Source organism: Carassius auratus, chromosome 16 (genome assembly GCF_003368295.1).
Source record: "Carassius auratus strain Wakin chromosome 16, ASM336829v1, whole genome shotgun sequence".
NCBI classification, from domain to species: Eukaryota; Metazoa; Chordata; class Actinopteri; order Cypriniformes; family Cyprinidae; genus Carassius; species Carassius auratus.
The window spans coordinates 12,617,495-12,636,646 of record NC_039258.1 but is presented as its reverse complement, the minus strand read 5'-3'; the positions used below and the strand labels follow the sequence as shown (position 1 = coordinate 12,636,646).

The following is a 19,152-nucleotide window of genomic DNA, read 5'->3' as shown; positions in this document are numbered from 1 at the left end:
TATTTTCATACATTCCAGAAATTAGGCCAAAATGCATGGAATAAATTATCATATTGGGGAATACTGATAATGGGAAAGGTAGAAATTCGGCTCACTGCAATAACTCCACTTCCATTGAGATATACTGTATGTTAACTTCCAAACGTACTTGGTGCTTTGGCAACCCTCCTAAATTCCTTGCATTCTACAGGCTAAATATTTTCTTTCTTACTAAATGGGGCATACACGAAAATGTTTTGGTTATTTATAGACCCCACCATCCGTTCAGAATAAAAACAGCTAACCATTGAAGTAACCAAACAAAGTGTGGTCTTTACTTAGCTATTCAAATTGAAAATTGATTCCACATACAGTAACATATCACTTCGTAAAACAGATCATGAGCAAAATATACTGTTCCAAATTTTGGGATCATAAAGACATTTTTTTCAGCAAGGACACATTTAACTGACAGTAAAGACATTAATAATTAATAAATAAGTCGCCTTTAAAGATGTCCAAATGAAGTTCTTAGCAAAGCATATAACTAATCAAAAAAATAATTTTTGATATATCTACGTTAGGAAATTGACAAAACATCTTAACATGATCTTTACTTAATGGCCTAATTATTATTATTATTATTTTAATAAAAATAAAAAAATCTATAATTTTGACCCATACAATGTATTGTTGGCTATTGCTACAAATATCTGTGCTACTTATGACTGGTTTTGTGGTTAAGGGTCACACACACATACTGTGTGTATATATATAATCTAAAATAAATTATCCCAGTTAAATAAAATGATCACAGCATGCAGATTTCACTATATTGTTATATGTAAACAACATAATCAACTCTTCATACTGTGATCATTTTGTATTACTGGGAAAGATTTCAATTCTAGACCACTCCAACATACCCATGTAATATCCAAAAAGCACCATCTCCTCAGGAATGTTGGAAGCGAATTCTTTCCACATAGGGTACTGGGAGGAGAGCCGCAAAATGGCATGCATTGATTTGTAGGGCAAAGTGCAGCGATGAGAGAGACGAGCTAAAAATAGGACAGCAATAAAAAATGAGAAAGAGTGAGATTGGAAGTAAGAGAGAGGGACAGCAAAAATGCCTGGTTGGGAGGGACGCTAGAATGTGAGCTGCTCTGTCCAGCTGTGTGTCCAGAAGCAAAGGGGCATTTATTTATATATTATTTATATTAATATAAACACTTTTTTTGTGTGAACCTTGGAGTTGGAAAGTCTAGAATCAAAACATTTACACATTTTAGAAAATAAATAAAAAATGATATGAGCAAATATAAGTATTTCCCATTTAAGACACCTTAAACTATACCTGTAATATGACTTCAAAACCATACAGTATTGCCTATATTATTGCCTCCTCCCTCATGGGCCAGGGGCTTTAGCAATCTGTTATTGTCTCTCAGGATGAAAGACTCAGAACAGAGATATCTGTTGCTACCTTCCTGGTAACAGGACTGTTACAGTCTGTTACAGTATCTTCCTTGACAAGACTGCGACTCAGAACTGTGTAGCTGTTATTGCCTCTTCCCTCACGGGACTCAGACTCAGTACAAAGACTGTCTTTTGGGAAGGTACCTTTATCTCTTTCTGATGAGGAGGAGAATGCAATCTGGCGCTTCTCCATTTCCAGGCTGTGACTGGCTTCTTCCATCAGATTGGGGGACACAATGTGGCCCACCCTTCTTTCCTCCTGTGAAACTTTTTCCATAGTTCAAACATGAAGTTATTTGGCAATGTTACGAACACATTAAGTCTAAACGTGATGGAAAAAGATTGAACTGTCATGAATGCATTCATTAGTCTATTAAAAACTGAGTTTGTGTGAGATGTTGCATCACACATTGCTGTCACTGAGAATACCTTTCTGAATAAGTATGAAATGTGTGTGTTGTACTTTACATCAGTTTAAGATTTGAGAACATAGTTATGAATCGATCTCTGTGATCTCTCTTTATTTCAGTCACCACAGCTGCATCCAGAAGTCCTAAGGAATTTGTATGTCAATCACAGGCACAAAACCTTAGAAATGAGTCTGTTGGTGTGTGAAGAGCAGAAACTGCATTTTGGCCAATAGGAAGTCCTGTCCTCCTCGGGCTTTGTAACAAAGGTCTTCTTCTTGCCCTCTAAGATGTGTCTAGCTGTTGTCCTGGCATCTTTATCTGATGGTGTTGTACAGTTTGCCTATGTTAGTCCACCAAGATCCAATCAAAATGTAGCAAACCTTTGTCCACTATAGTAAACTGGGCCCTGGAATGAGCTGTCCACTACACAAGAAATCTTCAAATTATATGCTTCAAGAGTACCAGTAAAGTTATATATGCTAAGCACTATGTGGAATGACTGAATCTACCCAGAAAAAAAGTGACGTGACATACAGCCAAGTATGGTGACCCATACACAGAATGCATGTTCAACATTTAATCCATCCAGAGTGCACACACACAGCAGTGAACACACACTTGGAGCAGCAGGGCAGCCATTTATGCTGCGGCGCCCGGGGAGCAGTTGGGGGTTCAGTGCCTTGCTTAAGGGCACCTCAGTCGTGGTATTGCCGGCCCGAGACTCAAACCCACAACCTTAGGGTTAGGAGTCAGATTCTCTAACCATTAGGTCACAACATCCCCATAGAACTAGCAATAGTCCAAGGCTGAGTGTCCTAGAAAGAAAGGCATTGAAATAAAGGCCATCAAGAGTCATCTAGAAGTCTCCACACATTGGAGCATCAATCAAGAACAGTGCATGAAGATGAAAGCTACTAAAAAGTGTTTTGTTAAACCTAGGCATACCTGAACAATCAAAAGTCATGGCAGTGAAGCCTGCTCTTTGAGGGATGCTTCCTTAAATCAGGTACTGAAAAACCTATAATGAAGGGAAAGTTGGAAAGAGTAGAGAACATTCTTACTGAAAAAAAAAAAAAAAAACTAAACAAAAAAAAAAAACTCTAAATGGTCGACAAGAGAACCAGGTCTGAGAAATCAGTTAGTCTTCAAATAGTAATGGAGATATAGCATGTGGGACAATAAACGTACTAGTCTAATTTCTGCTGGAAACAAAAAAAAACTAAAAACCTGCAAAATCTGCAATTTCAAGTGCACATTGCATAAAGACTGAATCTGTGTCTCAAGATTACAAGTGTGCATGGTTTTAACCTATTTATAAAATTATAAAATAAGACTAAATGTATAATTTATACAAAAGCAGCCAAGTTGTGTTGTGAAATGTGTGGCAGGTGAATGGTTTTCTGCAGTAAATATGTTCCTCCTTTTTTTATAAAGTGAAGAAAGGACAAATAAACAATGATCTTTTGATGTAAAAAAAAAAAACATATTTAAAGACTATCTGGAATAATAAATTATATAAGAACATTTCTTTCAGATATTCAGCAAAGAAACAGTTATCCATAACTGAAATATCATAGGAAAAGAATACGGGTCATTTTAGACCCATGTTGTGTATTAGAGTGGGTAGTGATTAAAAAGTAATAAAGATTTGTGATGATCAAAAACAAGTTAATTGAGGAATTCCTGTAATTCTGAATGAAGAAATACATTTATTGCAAAAAAATGTCCAGTCACTTTGGACCCATGATGTGCATCAAAAGGTTAAGCATATCAGCTGCTAGAGATTTGGGAAGGAACAAATGTCAATCTTCCAGGATCCCATTATCAAACCAGTGCTGTCATATTGCAGAACTGCAACCTACCTGAAGTGCCCAGAGGCACAAGTTTTTCAGTGCTCAGAGACATGGTTGAAGACAAGGTCAAAACCGAACCAGCACTGAACATGACACATAAGTAGAAACATCAAGACTTGGCCAAGAAATAACTAAAGACAGATTTTTCAACGGTTTTAGGGACTGATGAGTTAAGAGTGACTCTTGATGAACCGGATGGATAGGACCATGGCTGGATCAGTAATGGAAACAGAGCTCCACTTTATTAAAGATGAGCTTGTTGGACCTTTTCAGATTGAAGATGGACAGTGGTACGTTTTCTGCATTTATGAAAAAATGTCTCAGATTATGCATGTACATGGCTCCCTGAGAGGGAACGAGATGCTACACCCCCTTGGGGGCATTGAGGAACAATATGCAACCATGCTGTGCCAAGGCGTATTCCTCAGAAAAAGGCCATGCCAATGATGCCACAGGAATGGCAGAAATGGGAAACCCAATTAGATCAAGGAGAATGCCCACCCAAGAGCACATCTATCCTCAAATAGCTATGCTATGTGAGCCATATAAGCCTGGATACACAAGACCACTGAAGAGACTAACTAGAAAGCCTCTAAAGGATCTCAAAGGTAGCTACTTAAATCATGCTAAGGAGAAATAACTTCTGAGCTAGAATACAGCTATCCTCAGATAGTTATGTCCTTAAGGTCTTATGAAGGCTTGTAGACCAGAATAACCATACCATAACCATAGATAGCCAGGGAAAACCTTCCTCCAAAGATGCCAAGACCACAGAGAGTGGGTTTTCTACATACAACCCTAGCAGGGGAGATAGTACTGTCTAGGTAAGGGCTTAAGAAGACCACTATTTAAAACCATTAGCAGGGGAGCAATCACTGAGCGAGCAAATAGCTACCCACAGATAGCTACGTACATAGGAAGGGGCTACCATAAGGGGGACCATCTTAGACTACCCAGACCACAGAGAGTGAGCTATCTGCTTACAACCCTAGCAGAGCAGATAGCACTGGGGAGCAATCACATAGCTATACTCAGAAAGCTAGGCTCTAGGAAAGGAGATCACTCCAGGAGAGGGCTCAATGCAACGGGACTTTACTAAGGAAGTCCCCAATCTATGTCAGTCCCCCAGAAAGCTAGCGATGCACCGTGTCATTGACCAGGAGCTCACGAGAGAGAGAGAGCCGGGCCATCAGTAAATAATTCACTAAGAGCAAAATCATAAATATCATCAGTCCAAGATCAAATCCCGATGTAAGCCGTGACCAAAACACTAGAGGGCTGGACACAGCTATCAGATACCGCCCACTTAAAAATACCCAGAAACCTGGGTATCAGATTCTTTTCAATTCCCAGTTTCGATTCCAATGTACATAAATAATAATATCAAACATTTATCCTGTGTCTCTTTTTTGCAAACCATTTATTGGAGCTGAAACCATGAACAAAATCATAATCATACCAATTTGAAAAACTAACGGAATACATAGTCGATATAAACACCTAGATGAGGAGCAATTTCTCACTGCTAAATTTTGAAAAAAACAGGTGTTAATTATAGGTCCTAAAAACTCTGCATGTTATAACCTATAACACTGTCTAAGATTTGATGGCTACTTAGCATTGGTTAGGAACCTAGGTGTTCTGCTTGATAGCAATCTTTCCTTTGAAATTCACATTTCTAGCATTTGTAAAACTGCCTTTTTTCCATCTCAAAAATATGACCTACATTTCAATGTGAAATGCAGAAACGTTAATACATGCATTAATGACCTCAAGGTTAGATTATGTTAATGCTTTATTGGGTGGTTGTTCTTCACACTTAATAAACAACCTCCATCTATTCCAAAATGCAGCAGCTAGAGTTCTTACTATAACCAGGAAATATGACCATATTAGCCCGGTTCTGTCAACACTGCACTGGTTCCCTATTAAAGGAAAACTGCTTTTTTTTCAATATTCCACTATGTTCTTCCCTCAACTTGGATGAGTTGATACATACCTCTCCCATCTCAGTGTTGTGCACTCAATCACTGTACTGCTATATGCACCAATATGCTAGAGTTTAGATTAGCACCGTTCATTCCTTAGGATCCAAACAGGGATGAATTTAGAAGCTACCAAACACTTCCATGTTTTCCCTATTTATAGATGGTTACATAAGTAGTTACTTGAGTAAGTATTGTGACACTGATTGCAAATGTAGCCAAACATTGGAGTGCGAAACTTTGGAGTGCTTAGATTAGTGAGCAAAGTTCCTGGTAGATCGCCGGGTCAGGTTCTCACAGCTGAAGATAAAAAAAAGTACATAGGAATCGATAGGTAGAATCAAAATTTTAATTTGACAACATGTATCCAATTGTTGACCTTAAGTATCTGATTCTGGAATCGATTTTTGATTCCCAACCCTACTCTCCATACACAATAACATGCATATTAGGCATGGGCGAGCTGAATATAGCTCCGCCCACAATCTTGCAGGATCAGGCTGAACCTTAGGTTTGAGGTTTATTAACATTTTGGATTGACCGAGAACACTGTTGTTGTTCAATAACAAAAGTAATCCTCAAAATACAACTTAACTAATAATTCTGCACACAGTGTTATTCAGTTTTTACAACTTTGCGCAACTGTATAAGGAGGGGGTTAACCGGTGGCTTTTTTCTTTTTTTCTTTTTCAAAGATACAAACTGAATACAATTTTTTATTTTTTATTTATTAAACTAACAAATCAACTAAAATAAAAACAAATCTCACAAATTGTAGTGTCCTAAATCTCAAAAACCAGAGGTGGGTAGAGTACCCCAAAACTGTACTCAAGTAAAAGTAAAAGTACTAGTCTGAATAGTTACTTGAGTAAGAGTAAAAAAGTATCAGATAAAAAAGTAGTAAATTTTACTCAATTCTTCAATGTCACATAATCCTTCAGAAATCATTCCAATATGTTGATTTACTATCAATGATGTTCTTTTTATTATAATCCTAAACAAAATGTCACAGGTTCCAAAAAAATATTAAGCAGCAAAACTGTTTCCAGCACCGGTAATAAATCAATATATTAGAATTATATTTTTAAGGATCATGACTCTGAAAACTGGAGTAACAGCTGATGAAAATTCGGATTTGCATCACAAAATAAATTATATTTTAAAGTATGTATTATATATGGATAAATAACCTCTGACACAGAGAAGAGAGAAAACCCCTCACATCTGTTAAGTTACAGAACATCTGTCTGTTTACTTAACAGATATAGGTGTCATGCCATAACATATTTATATTTATGGCATGACTTTATATTAAATATGAATTTAACATTGAAAGTCAATGTGATATAAAAACTGCTACTAATCTTTCATTGTTCATAAAGAGAGCAAATAACATGTACATTATCAAAAATCATTTTTACGGACAGTCTAGAGTTCAGTCACTCTCAAAACTCCCATTAAAATCACTGAAACTGTTAACACTGTGAAATCAATATCTTATTTACCAATTCGTACACACGTCTGCACTTTGTTATTTCTGATGTGAGAATTTGCCAGAAAGAGGTATTCAGTCAGTGAGCGAGTGAAGGAAGAACCGGAATTTTAATGATAACTCATCTGAACGCCTCTGATTGGCCAATGCATTCATAAGCTCAACAGAATCGTGTGTGATTGGTTATAATGAGCAGTGCTGTAAAAACGCGTCTGTCTCTGGCTCAGCGCCAGAAAGCGATCACAGATCTGAATTAAGCAGCTGATGATATGACTCGTGTAAATGTATTAATATTAATAAAATATTAATCGGCTATTTTTTTCTCTTTTGGAAGCTGCATTCAACTTCTCTTATAAGTCACACGTACAACAAAGTAATGTCACAGGTATCGTGTACTGTAATCGAATGTAGCCCAAGTTATTACCTGTTGAACAGTAGTGCGTCAGGATACTGAACAAATCATTCAAACTGATTCATGAACCTATTCACTCGTTTGATCAAGTCTTTTAACAGAATTGACTCAAAAGAATGAATCATTCGCGATTGAGCATCTCTCATTGGTATAAATGCTTTTGGTATAAACTGAAGCATTTATAACATTTATTACATTAAGTTAAAGTAACGAGAGGAGTATCGCCAACAGTAAAGAAGTAAAGGTACATATTTTTTCCAAAAGATTTACTCAAGTAAGAGTAAAAGTACCCATCTTTCAATATACTCAAAAAAGTATTAGTTACCCAAAAAATTTGCTCAAGTAAATGTAACTCGTTACTACCCACCTCTGTCCAAAACGAACAACTTACTAACAACTTACTCATCAAGGCCCGTATTCACAAAACATTAATCTTACCCCTAAGAGCTAAATAGCTGTAAAAGTTTTTAGCTAAGAGTTTTCTATCAAAACCTATACTAACTGTGCACACAGTGATTGGCTGATAGGAGAGGGTCTCTATCAGAGATTTATTTATAGAAATATTGTATGGGAATATTATGTTACCATATTCAAATAAAATTAAAAAATAAAAATGTTAATCACCACATTCAAATAATATTTTTAAAATGTAGGATAAGAGTCACTAATTAAACAAGTATACGTTCAGCTAATTGTTTGCCTTTTACATGCACCTACATGCTTTACATAAAAAAACAGCAGACATGAATATAAACAGCCTTTTAATTAACAGAGAAGAATAATCATGGCTAACAGTAAGACATGCAAACGTAAAAGAAAACCAAATTGGATGCAAGAACAGCAGTTACTTCTTGCCCAACTGGTTAATGTAAACAAGGATATAATCTAAGTAATATCTGGGGTTGAGATAACTGCCAAAACCAAACTGCCAGCAAACAGCCATTTTAGGATAGTTTGTGGTTTGGTCTAAGTGACTTAGAAGTCCTCTTCTCTACTCCTGATGTTTCACAGATTTAGGAGCTAGTTTTAGCATTAAAATGCTTTGTAATATAGTGTTAGAACAAAAATTTAGGACTGACATGCCCATTATTTTTAAGACTTTCCCCTAAATCAGCAAGATATGAGCTACATTTAGCCTTAAGATGTTTTGTGAATACGGGCCCAGTATAAATTGAAACCAGCAAAGTGTATACATTGCAAAGCCACTCTTGACCAGCTAGTTTAACAGTTTTGTATATAGCTGGAACTTTACCAAGAAAGACTGATCTTCAGGATCAGTACGTATCACTAACACTAAAGTGTATATTCTAAACTAAAATTTGCAAAGAATGTGAACTAAGGCTTAAAAACGCTGGCATGAAAGTGAATATGTGGAAACTGTGAAGAAATTCCATCAGAATTTAATCATTTTGTTGAGTCTTTATGTCAACACATTATTAACTTTGACCTCCAAATCTGGGTCAGTTGCTTTATCTGTCTTTTCACATATTTTACATCCATAATGTTATGGCCAGGTGGAAGCAAATATAAAATCACATACAGGAGAGTTATTCAAAGCTGCAAATGTAGGACAACATTTGACTCACTCAACCATATTTCATGGGTATGTCAAAACCTCTTGAAGGAAAAGATGAAATTTTCTGAAAGCACCATGTTTGACAAGTATAGATATCAGATCACTACTCAATCCAAATCAAACATTTCATTAAACAAGAGCAAGCTCTGTGTCAGGATACTTGTACATACACGTTGGCTTTTAAAGACAGAAATACTAAGAGAACAAAAATTCGGCAGTTTGCCAACTTTATCTCACCAAACAAACAGGCTTTGCTATAGCAACAGAGCACTGATGTCTGGCTTCATTTCACATTCACACAGTCAGTGTTTGGGAACAACAACGACATTACAATTATGTGACATTGTGAATACAACAGTAAGTTGAAAAGTCTTTTTAACAAATATTATAAATTGTTAAATATCAATACATTTTGAGGGGCTACAATGCGTAACATTTACAACCTAAAATAATCTTGCCTTGCCGAGAAAAGTTCAAATTATCAGATATTTTAAAAGACATATGACCTTAACATACATATGTGATAGTTGTTAGTTGTTTAAGTAGTAGTAGTACTTACTTATAATGAAAGATTGAGTTCAAATGATTAAAGTTTTCTTGTTTATTTTTATTTTAATAAGGTTTTTTTTCTGGTCAGTTTTTAGAATAGGTGTCACAGAGGTGTATTTTTGTAATTTTTAATGAATGGATTAACAGTTCTGGACAAAAATTCATTGACATTGACCCAAATATCAAAGATATTTAATGCATATTTAATGCAATCTAAGGTACAAATTCAGTCATCAAATCTTTTTTTTTTTTTTTTCATGAATACATGAATATATTCAGCTCTAGTAGACAGTATTGACAGCCATATTCTTCTTTGTCAATAGCACAGGTGTGTGAGAAAAAGAATAGTGTATTCTTTTATTCAAATAACAGAAGACAAGTTGCCGTGTCAAGACTCTTGGTCCCAGGGCTTAGTGAGCTGATAAAGGTCAAGTGGGAGTGCAGTTACTTTTGTAACAATAGAAGTTCCTTCAACTCATTGGAAATTAATCCAGATTCCAGACCTTTCCTTATTCAGGGAATGTATTAATTTAAACCTCATTAATTTATCTTGACAAGCAATAACATTTTCTTTAAAAGATAGCTTTAAGTACCAGCAGAAGTTATATCAAAAACAAAAGGGAAAAACATCACAACTAGTTGTGAATCATAAAATGTTAATAATATGGTTAGAATAATTTAGCACGCCCATGAATTTCATGTCCATCTTCTAAATGAGGCATTGGTTGACAGCACAACACCTCAGTTGCTCATCCTGATTTCTTTATTAATGGGCAACTCCATTATTTTGGAGCCACTGGGCAGAGGACGCTATAAGAAAGCTTCATGTCATCAGGATGGCTGAATGGGCAACCAGGGAGAAAAGCTTTTGGAAACATGGACAATCACTAATTGGATGAGAGATTCACTGGCAATGAGGAACAGGCTCTTATGCAATCTGAATGATGAATGGGACTGAAGCTCTTATAGTTGTGCACATGTTTGCTGTTTGGGTGGGCTAAATTTGTTCATTCTTTTAATTCCAGCAATTAACACGTCCAAACTATATTTCACAATCAGTTAAGGGTTTCCATTTGAATTTACAGATTCATTTATGTAATTAAGAAGAATGTAATGGCTAGACAGGAAATGCTCTTCCTATGTGGTAATATGTTTTGCTGCATATAAGGATTAATTTTCCTTGTTTTAAATTATTTTTTTATTTTTTAATAAGATGGTATTTTATAATTTTTGTAAAATCAAAATAAGTAACAAACCTGCACACTATCAATAATTAAACTTTGTCACACGTAATGTTCGGTCCACCAACTTGCATCAGGCAAATGTGTTTTTGTTATTGAAATTATAGCAGTATCTAAAAAGCCTATAGAAATATAAAATATGCAAAAGAAAAAATATTTAAAAGCAAAAAAAAAAAAAAAAATGAAAGAACATTATGATTACACACAGTGAATTCCTGCACTACAAGGTAAGCGGTTTTGCTTGGCATGTTTTCAAAATTAAATCTTGACTGCTCCAGACATCAACTGTTTACGTCATCTGAATTACTGTAATTATGAATTTCTGACAAAGAACCATTCAGGTCTTCACTGGACTTGTAATAGCAAGTTGAAACTTATATGAAAGCTAGGTTATTTCTTAAACTTCCTTAGAAAAAATTATTAAAAAAAATGTCAGTGGCCTCCACAGTTAGCTCCTACCTCAACACATATTTTTGTTTGATACGTCATTTGATTAGGGTTATGATAATAAAGCATTTGCTTTGTTTTCAAACAGTTTGTAATGGCATACAGAATATCAGTTAATTAACATAATGATTAATTTATTTGCTGTCTTTAATAACCAAGTCACACAAATCCATTTTTGTGTTGTGATCATTGAAACAAAAACGAATCTGTTGAGTATATTTCTCGAAGTACAATCACTGCGTTGCTATCTTGTAATTACAGTAATTCCAATACAATGTGACTGCAACATAAGACACACTGAACTTTCATGCAGAAGAATAATAATCACAGTAATATAAACTCTGGATCACACTCACAATAATTCACACTCTGATAATTAAAGGTTTACACTAAAGATGGGAGAATTCCAGTCTGGTTAAAAACAAAAAACATTTGAAAAAAAAAACTTGAAAATTTTGAGTAGGGTTGGAAAAATGCAGTCCCTCTTAAACTTCAAGAATATACAAGAATCAGAAATAAGAGGATCTCAACCAGAACTAAAGTAAGAGAAAGACAAAACAAACAAGGTAGAAAGATGCAATGATATGTTGCATAAAACTTCATTATGCACCAGGAGAGCCTAATCCAATGAAACGTGGGCTCATTAAAGCTCTAGGACAGTTCGCTCTGACCACAGTACGCATAATCATCGCTTATGAGTCACTAACTCAATGTACATAAGAGCTGAATGAATGAACAGCAGGGATTTCCACTGGCTGAACTGTAGTGTCCAGGCTCAGGTCTATAGTGTCACAAGCCCGCCTCAGTCCAGGGGGTATTAACACTGTATAGGAAACTATGAATGATAGCAAAATGACGCAAGATAGAATGGAATGTGTCCATGGACTCCACCGGCCATTGAAAGTTATGGCCATGAGGCTCATGATCAATTCCCTCTGCAGGAAGCATCTTTTGTGGGTTGGTTTAAGTCAAGACCGTTTTGTCCATATAAATGAATGTGTTCAAGTATTAAAGGAAAACATAAATCCTAGATACAATTACAGAAGTTCTGATTATCATAATATGTATATCGCTAGCAGGACACTGAAGTATGTGACTTTTCCTTAAGCTGCACTTGAAATTGCCTTCATTCATCAAACTAGTGTCTGCAACAGCATGCTATCTTTCTATCTTTATCACACGGCTCTGTGGAATACTTGATTCTGATTGGTTAGTCACAACATTCCGAGGTATGGTATCCCCCCCGATAACAACCAGTAAAAGCTGATAAGACAGGTTCATCCAGGTAATGGAAGTTAGCGCTGTAGTGTTGCTAGGAACAGTTTTTCTTGGTGGAAGCTTTGCATTTGTTTAGCTAATAAAATATTAAAATTTGATTCAAAATGGTGTACAATTAATTAATTATGTCATTCTGGTATTGTGGACTCGCTCTCTCATTTCATACAAATGCAGCTTCTGTCATTTTTTTTTATTACGATTCTTTGTATGCTGTAATGGATTATAAGATAACTAACAAACTGGTAAGATTTTAAAACGTGAACGTACATTATCCCTTACATATGTCTATCTATTTATTTTGGGGCGAATTATCCCTTTAATGTGTAATCATTACATCGGCTATATAAAGGTATGTTCAAGCAATTAACTAAGCAAGTACAGTATATGTGATAGCGACAATCAAAATAATATTCAAGACATTCAATAATAAGAATATAATTTAGGGGTATTTCGGTTTTACATTTAAGGAAGCAACTCACCTTTTTGTTCACAACTTGCCTCACAAAGCTTGCCAGAAATTAAATACATGTCAGTATCCATGAGGATGAAAATGACTCATGTTTCTACATTACATATACATAGATTTTTTGGTATTAATTCATAAATAATAAGCTGAGAACCTTACCCACTTTTATCTACACACACAACCCTCCCTTCCACACTCCTTCAGCACTACATCATGCATGAATCACCACTCAAAGCTTTTTTACTCTGTCATGCTCTTTAAATGGGGGGTTAAATAATTGTGGACCCATTTAAAAGCATTGATTAACCAAAACTCACCAGTGTCTGGTGTGTGTAAAGCCCTGCGTCTGTCCGGTCACAGAGATCTAAATGCACACAGTATTAAAAGACTGCTTTACCATTACTGCTTCTGCTTCAAGATCTCTAATATCCCAATGCAAGTATCCACAATGTATCTCTTAGCTGACTCTCTCCAATACACACCAAACAACTCCTCCTCTTACAATAGCCCCACCCTTTAAAGCTTCATCATCCTCTGACTAAATTTTGTCTTCAGCCTCAACCTGTCAGAGGAGGAACCTCCCGAGAATGAAATAGGACCTATTTGTCATCTGTCATCAGAATTGATGTCAACTATAAATGAAAGTGCAGACTGTCCTGATTTAACTAAACATTTTGACATGGCTGACGTAAACAGTCACATAATCAGAGCTGTTTAAGAGAATAGTTCACCCAGAAATGAACTGTTTGTCATCATTGACTCACCTTCGGGTGGTACCAAACCTACATGACTTCCTTTTTTTTATGGTAAACAAAAGAGGTTAGCTATTTTATAGATGTGGTAAACAAACCAATTTAGTGTCCATCGATTTGTATTGTATGGACAGGGAAAAAAGATATTTCTCAAAAAAAAAATATTTTATGTTCCAGAGAAGAAAGAAAGTCACACAGTTTTGGAAAAACACGAGAGTAATGCATACATTACTTGGCTTAATATGCATACAAAATTTGTAAATTGTTTTTTTTTTAATATAGTTTTACCACATTTACTAAGGTAATTACATGCAGTTAACCAAAGAACAGCGTGTATTGTACGCTTACATCACTCCCCTTAATGTTCACATTGTAACGTTACATGTCAGACTTATCTAGTTAGTAGGATCTTATGCTGCTATTTTCTGATTTTCGGTAGTGCGTTGCTTTTGCATGTTACTGTGCATTGCGATAAAGAGCTAACAGGCAACTAAGAATGTATTATTTTTTTTATTATTATTATTATTATTTGTTTAGTAGTAGTAGTGATTCATACTGAATCATTCGGTTCAGATTTTGATTTAAATGAATATGACCAATGATACCATTTATTTCATATAATACCAACATGAAGCCAGTCTGACAAAACATTAAAGCCTAAATTACAGCCTAAATATTAAGCTTTGAATTACTGCTCTACAGTATTTGATTCTAAATGCTGCAACACTGAAGTTGCCTTTACTCTCTATGATTCTAGGACAGAAGCCACACCTCTCAGCCCTCTCTCGCCCACTGGTCTTATTTACTCACAAGTTCTTCTTTAGGGCACCCTACACCCGCTTTTTCTTCCCAGTGCACACTCACATATTAAACTTTTGAGTGAACGCTTGTTTCGAAAGAAAATATAGGAGTTAGAGTAAAAAAAAAAAAGAATCGCTTACCTCTCTATAGCGCAGGACAACCGTGTCTTATTCACTGTAAATGTGTGAGTGTGTATGTATGTGTGTGCTGCTGCGCGCTGGACGCTGTCAGGAGGATCCCAAAATCTCCGCCCACACAAACCAGACCCCGCCCACTCCAGGGCAACACCACCCCGTCATCAGCCACTAGCATTCCGCGTTCTGGCCAGACCCCCGCGCGACCCACTGTGTGCGTTGAATAAGCCGAGCGCGTGACTCGGCTCGGAGCACACACGGTTAAAGCATTACCCACAACAAGGCTGTGTGTACACACACACACACACACAAACACGTTTAACACATAATTGCTTGCCCTTTACGGCTTAAACTCTGACTTTAAATTATGTCCTCGGCAATTAAAATAGCCCCCACGAGCTCATGGATCAGGTTTTTGAACGTTAAATCCTACCGAATACGGTTTCTGTTATTGGGTCGTGTGGTGTACAAAAGGTCAGTTAGCTACTTTGCCTTGGGCACGTTTTATTTGACTGTTTTTCCAACTGTAAAACTACAAATGAGGTTACTCACAAAACTGACCAAAGTAAGAATAGTTCCTGCTGAAATATATAGTGTACTATAATTAAAACAATAAAATAGTCTTGCGAAAAATGAAATAAATGTATGTTACAATCATGTCTTAATATAGGCAACAGTCTTAAAACATTTACACATTTGAAATATTTTTGAGTTTTCTTTCGTGAATTTTAGTCTTTACTACTTTATTAGTCTTGAATGTTGACACAGTTATACTGACTAAGCTGCATGACCTATACTGATATTGTGAGTATGATGATTTCACTTTTTAGGCATGCAGAATGCGCAGTCCTTACTTGCAGTCTTGTTAAAGGAGCCAACTCTGGGCTAAAGAGAATGTGTTCACTGGTTTAATACTGAGCAGTTATCAAAGTCATTCATTTAGGACATAGTCAGAAGTCTTTTTGAGAATGATAAAACACAGAAGTGCAAGTGCATGAGTAATCAAAGAAAAGTATACCCCATTTTATTTTGCCCATTAAAGAAAATAGAAGTCTTGCAGATTTTATCAGTTTCGTTTTGTTGTTGTGTCTCTTAGGTAAGAAGGTATTTTTGAACAGAATAAGAAAGAGTAGCTATTAAAGGTTTAATTGACCCCAAAATGAAAATTCTGTCATTAATTACTCACCATGTCATTAAAATATATCTTAATTTTTGTTCTGAAGATGAACAAAGGTCTTACAGGTTTGGAACGGCATGAGGGTGAGCAATTACATTTTTGGGTGAACTAACACTTTAAAACAAATATCTAATAGCTCTGAATTTGTGATTCATATGTAACCTGATACACATAAGACAAGGACACTGTAAAACTCATTCAGAGGTGCAAGATTGTAGTTGGAAATTGTGATGCAGTCATAAATAAAAGTTCTGCGTAACTTTTGTTTATGTGATGATTCTTAAGAAATCATGTTCTTCAGATCAGTGTATTGTGTTTTGGGTTCTTCAAATCCACAGTACAAGGATTGCTTTCTGTGAAGCTTGAGATGAAGGTGGTTTTCTGGAAAAAAATGTTCTCTGGCATCATGGTGTTAGGGTTCTAATGAGCTTAATTTTTAAAGACCCTATAAAATGAGTTGACGAGTGCATGTATTTTGTAATGAAATTGGATACTGGGGCATGCTTGTCCCTCTACTTTTTATCAGTCATGTACTATGGTTTGATACTTGCTACTTCCATTTAGAAGTAGGCATATAATGAGGAACAACATGGGATTGCAACAAGTGTCATAATTTCCTGCAAGAGTAAAATTATAAATTTTTATTTTGTATGTATGCTAAGTTTTAAGAGTAGACTACCATACAGATGGCTTGCAATTTCATATTGTGTAACCAAATATACGTTTTCTGAAATATTTTATGAATCCAAGCCTTTGTATGTGACACTACAGAGTTCCCTTTTAAACATTCACTCTTTTATGCATTGAAAACTCCTTTTTTTTCCTTTCTGCTGAAGCCTGATTTTTTCACGTTTGTGTACTTGCAGAGGCCGTGGAGGATCTGGGCCTCAAGTGGTCGGCTCCGGATGAGCCTGCTCATGGCCTACTGGATGAATGGTTCCTGCCAGAGATCAGCCAGCAGTCCTCCTGCCAGCCCCCAGCCCCGTTCTTGCCAGCCGTCCATGACGAGCTTACCAAGATGTGGCGAGCCCCCTACTCGGTACGGGTAAACCCCTCTACTGCAGCAGCTTTTACCACCGTTGATGGCACTGACAAAAAGGGATACACCAAACTTCCTCCCCTGGAGGAAATGATCGCCAGACATCTGTGTCCACCATCTGCCCTCGGCATAAAGGGCCATGTAGCCATCCATCTAAGCCCTGCAGGATCACCTCAGCTATCGCAAACAGGGCTTACCATCAGCCAGACAGGCCGGCTGGGTGCTGCACACCATTGCGATCCTACATGTGTTTCAAGCCATACTTCTCCAAAGTATGGATGAGTCTGGCCAAGAGCACCAGGAGGCCTTTAAAGAGCTGCGCACAGCAAAAGATCTCATTCTTTGCGCCTCAAAGTCCACAGCGCAAGTGATTGGCAAGACCATGGCCAGCCTGGTGGTGTTGGAGCGGCACCTCTGGCTGACGCTGATAGAGATCAGGGACGCTGAAAAAACGGCCTTCCTCAACTCACCAGTCTCAACAAAAGTGTTATTTGGCTCTGCTGTACATGGGTTCACTGAAGATGATGAAGATGTCGCAGGCGCTGTGTCACTTCCTCCCTAAACGTCCTAGCACCACGGCTGTGGGCCACCAGAAGAGCCCCGCTGCTCAGTCCACAAAGCCGGCGCAGCATCAGCCTCAGCGAAAGACTGAGCCTGGACTGAAACAGCACTCCAGGCTGTCGAAGTGCTTCCCCTTCCTGAAGTATCAAGGTCCCTGCCCATAAATTGTGCTGGATCCCCAGCAGCCGAAGCCGCCCTGAGGCGCTAGAGAGATGAAGTTTAATTTGCAGCGGGTCACCTCCTGCAGGTGCAGTACATGCCCGAATATTTTACCTCTGTGATAGCACACCCAAATACTTTAAAAAGCAAAATTCCTCATCCTCTAGCAATAACTTACTTGAACGTAGACTCGAGAAAATAAAACCTCTCAAATACCATTATACAGCCAGATCAGAATAGGAACTGAATGTTCACAAAGATCTGTTGCTCAGCCACTTAGAGTGCCTTGGCTTGATCATCAACCCTCGCAAGAGCCAGCTGCTGCCCAGATGATGAACTCTCTCTCTGGGAATGGTTCTGGACTCCGCCCTAATGCTGGCATGGATCTCCCCAATTCTACAATTCATCAATTGATGGCTTCCCTCACACCAGGGACGACACATCCCCTGGGGGGTTTTCAGAGGCTGCTCGGCCTTATGGTTGCTGCTGCCTCTTTAACTCCACTGGGCCTGCTCCACATGTGGCCCCTCCAATTTTGGCTTAAAGCCCAAGTCCCGACCCACACTTAGCGGTTGAAGAGGTTTCAGGTCAGGGTGGACCACGTCCTGGTCCGTTCAGACAACATGATAGTGATGTCTTAAATCAATCACCAAGGTGGCCTCAGGTCTCACACCTTATACAAATTTGTTCATCACCTCCTTCTCTGGGCACAGAAAGAACTCCTCTTACTAAGGACGATTCATGTGCTGGGTAAGATGAACCCGGGAGCGAACATGCTCTCCAGAAGCAAGGTAGCCCCGGGCGATTGGACGCCTCATCCTCAGACGGTACAGCGAATTTGGGTGGTCTTCGGGAATGGCAGAAATGGCAAGAGGACCCGTTTTCATGTGATGTGTCCTGACGTGCTGACTTTTCTGCAAGAGCTGCTGGATAAGGGGCACGCTCCTTCCACTCAGAGTATATGTGGCGGCCATGACGGCGAATCATTCTCTCAAGGCTGGCTACTCATTAGGCAGAAACGACTTGGTCTTTAATTTCTGAAAGGCACGAGGAGTCTGAATCCTCCTCGCCCTTAAACTGTGCCATGTTGGGACTTATCCATGGTCCCAGGGGCCCTGAAAAAGCCCCCATTTGAGCTGCTCAGTTAAGCTGAATTGGGACTCCTATCGCTTAAAACAGCCCTTCTCCTTGCTTTGGCATCGGTTAAGCGTGTGGGTGACTTACAAGCGCTATTGGTCAGTGCTTCATGTCTTGAGTTTGGGCTCAATGACTGCAAGGCCATTTTGAAACCGAGACACTGCTTTGTTCCTAAAGTGCTCTCTACTCCCTTTAGAGAGCAAGTAATATCCCTATTGCCACTCC

The 19,152-nt window shown here is 37.7% G+C and overlaps 1 protein-coding gene across 4 annotated transcripts in view; it reads right to left on the bottom strand.

Moving 5' to 3' along the window:
* Positions 1 to 14,984, bottom strand: part of grb10b (growth factor receptor-bound protein 10b) — a 101,996-nt gene extending 87,012 nt beyond the window's left edge. For 2 of the 4 annotated variants that reach the window (XM_026284141.1, XM_026284143.1), the window contains exon 1: positions 14,861 to 14,983. The gene's annotated coding sequence lies outside the window, so the exon portion shown is untranslated. Of the gene's footprint in view, positions 1 to 13,484; positions 13,532 to 14,860 lie in introns of all 4 variants that reach the window. The other 2 variants (XM_026284142.1, XM_026284144.1) reach the window with 2 other exon arrangements.
* Positions 14,985 to 19,152: the final 4,168 nt, after the last annotated feature.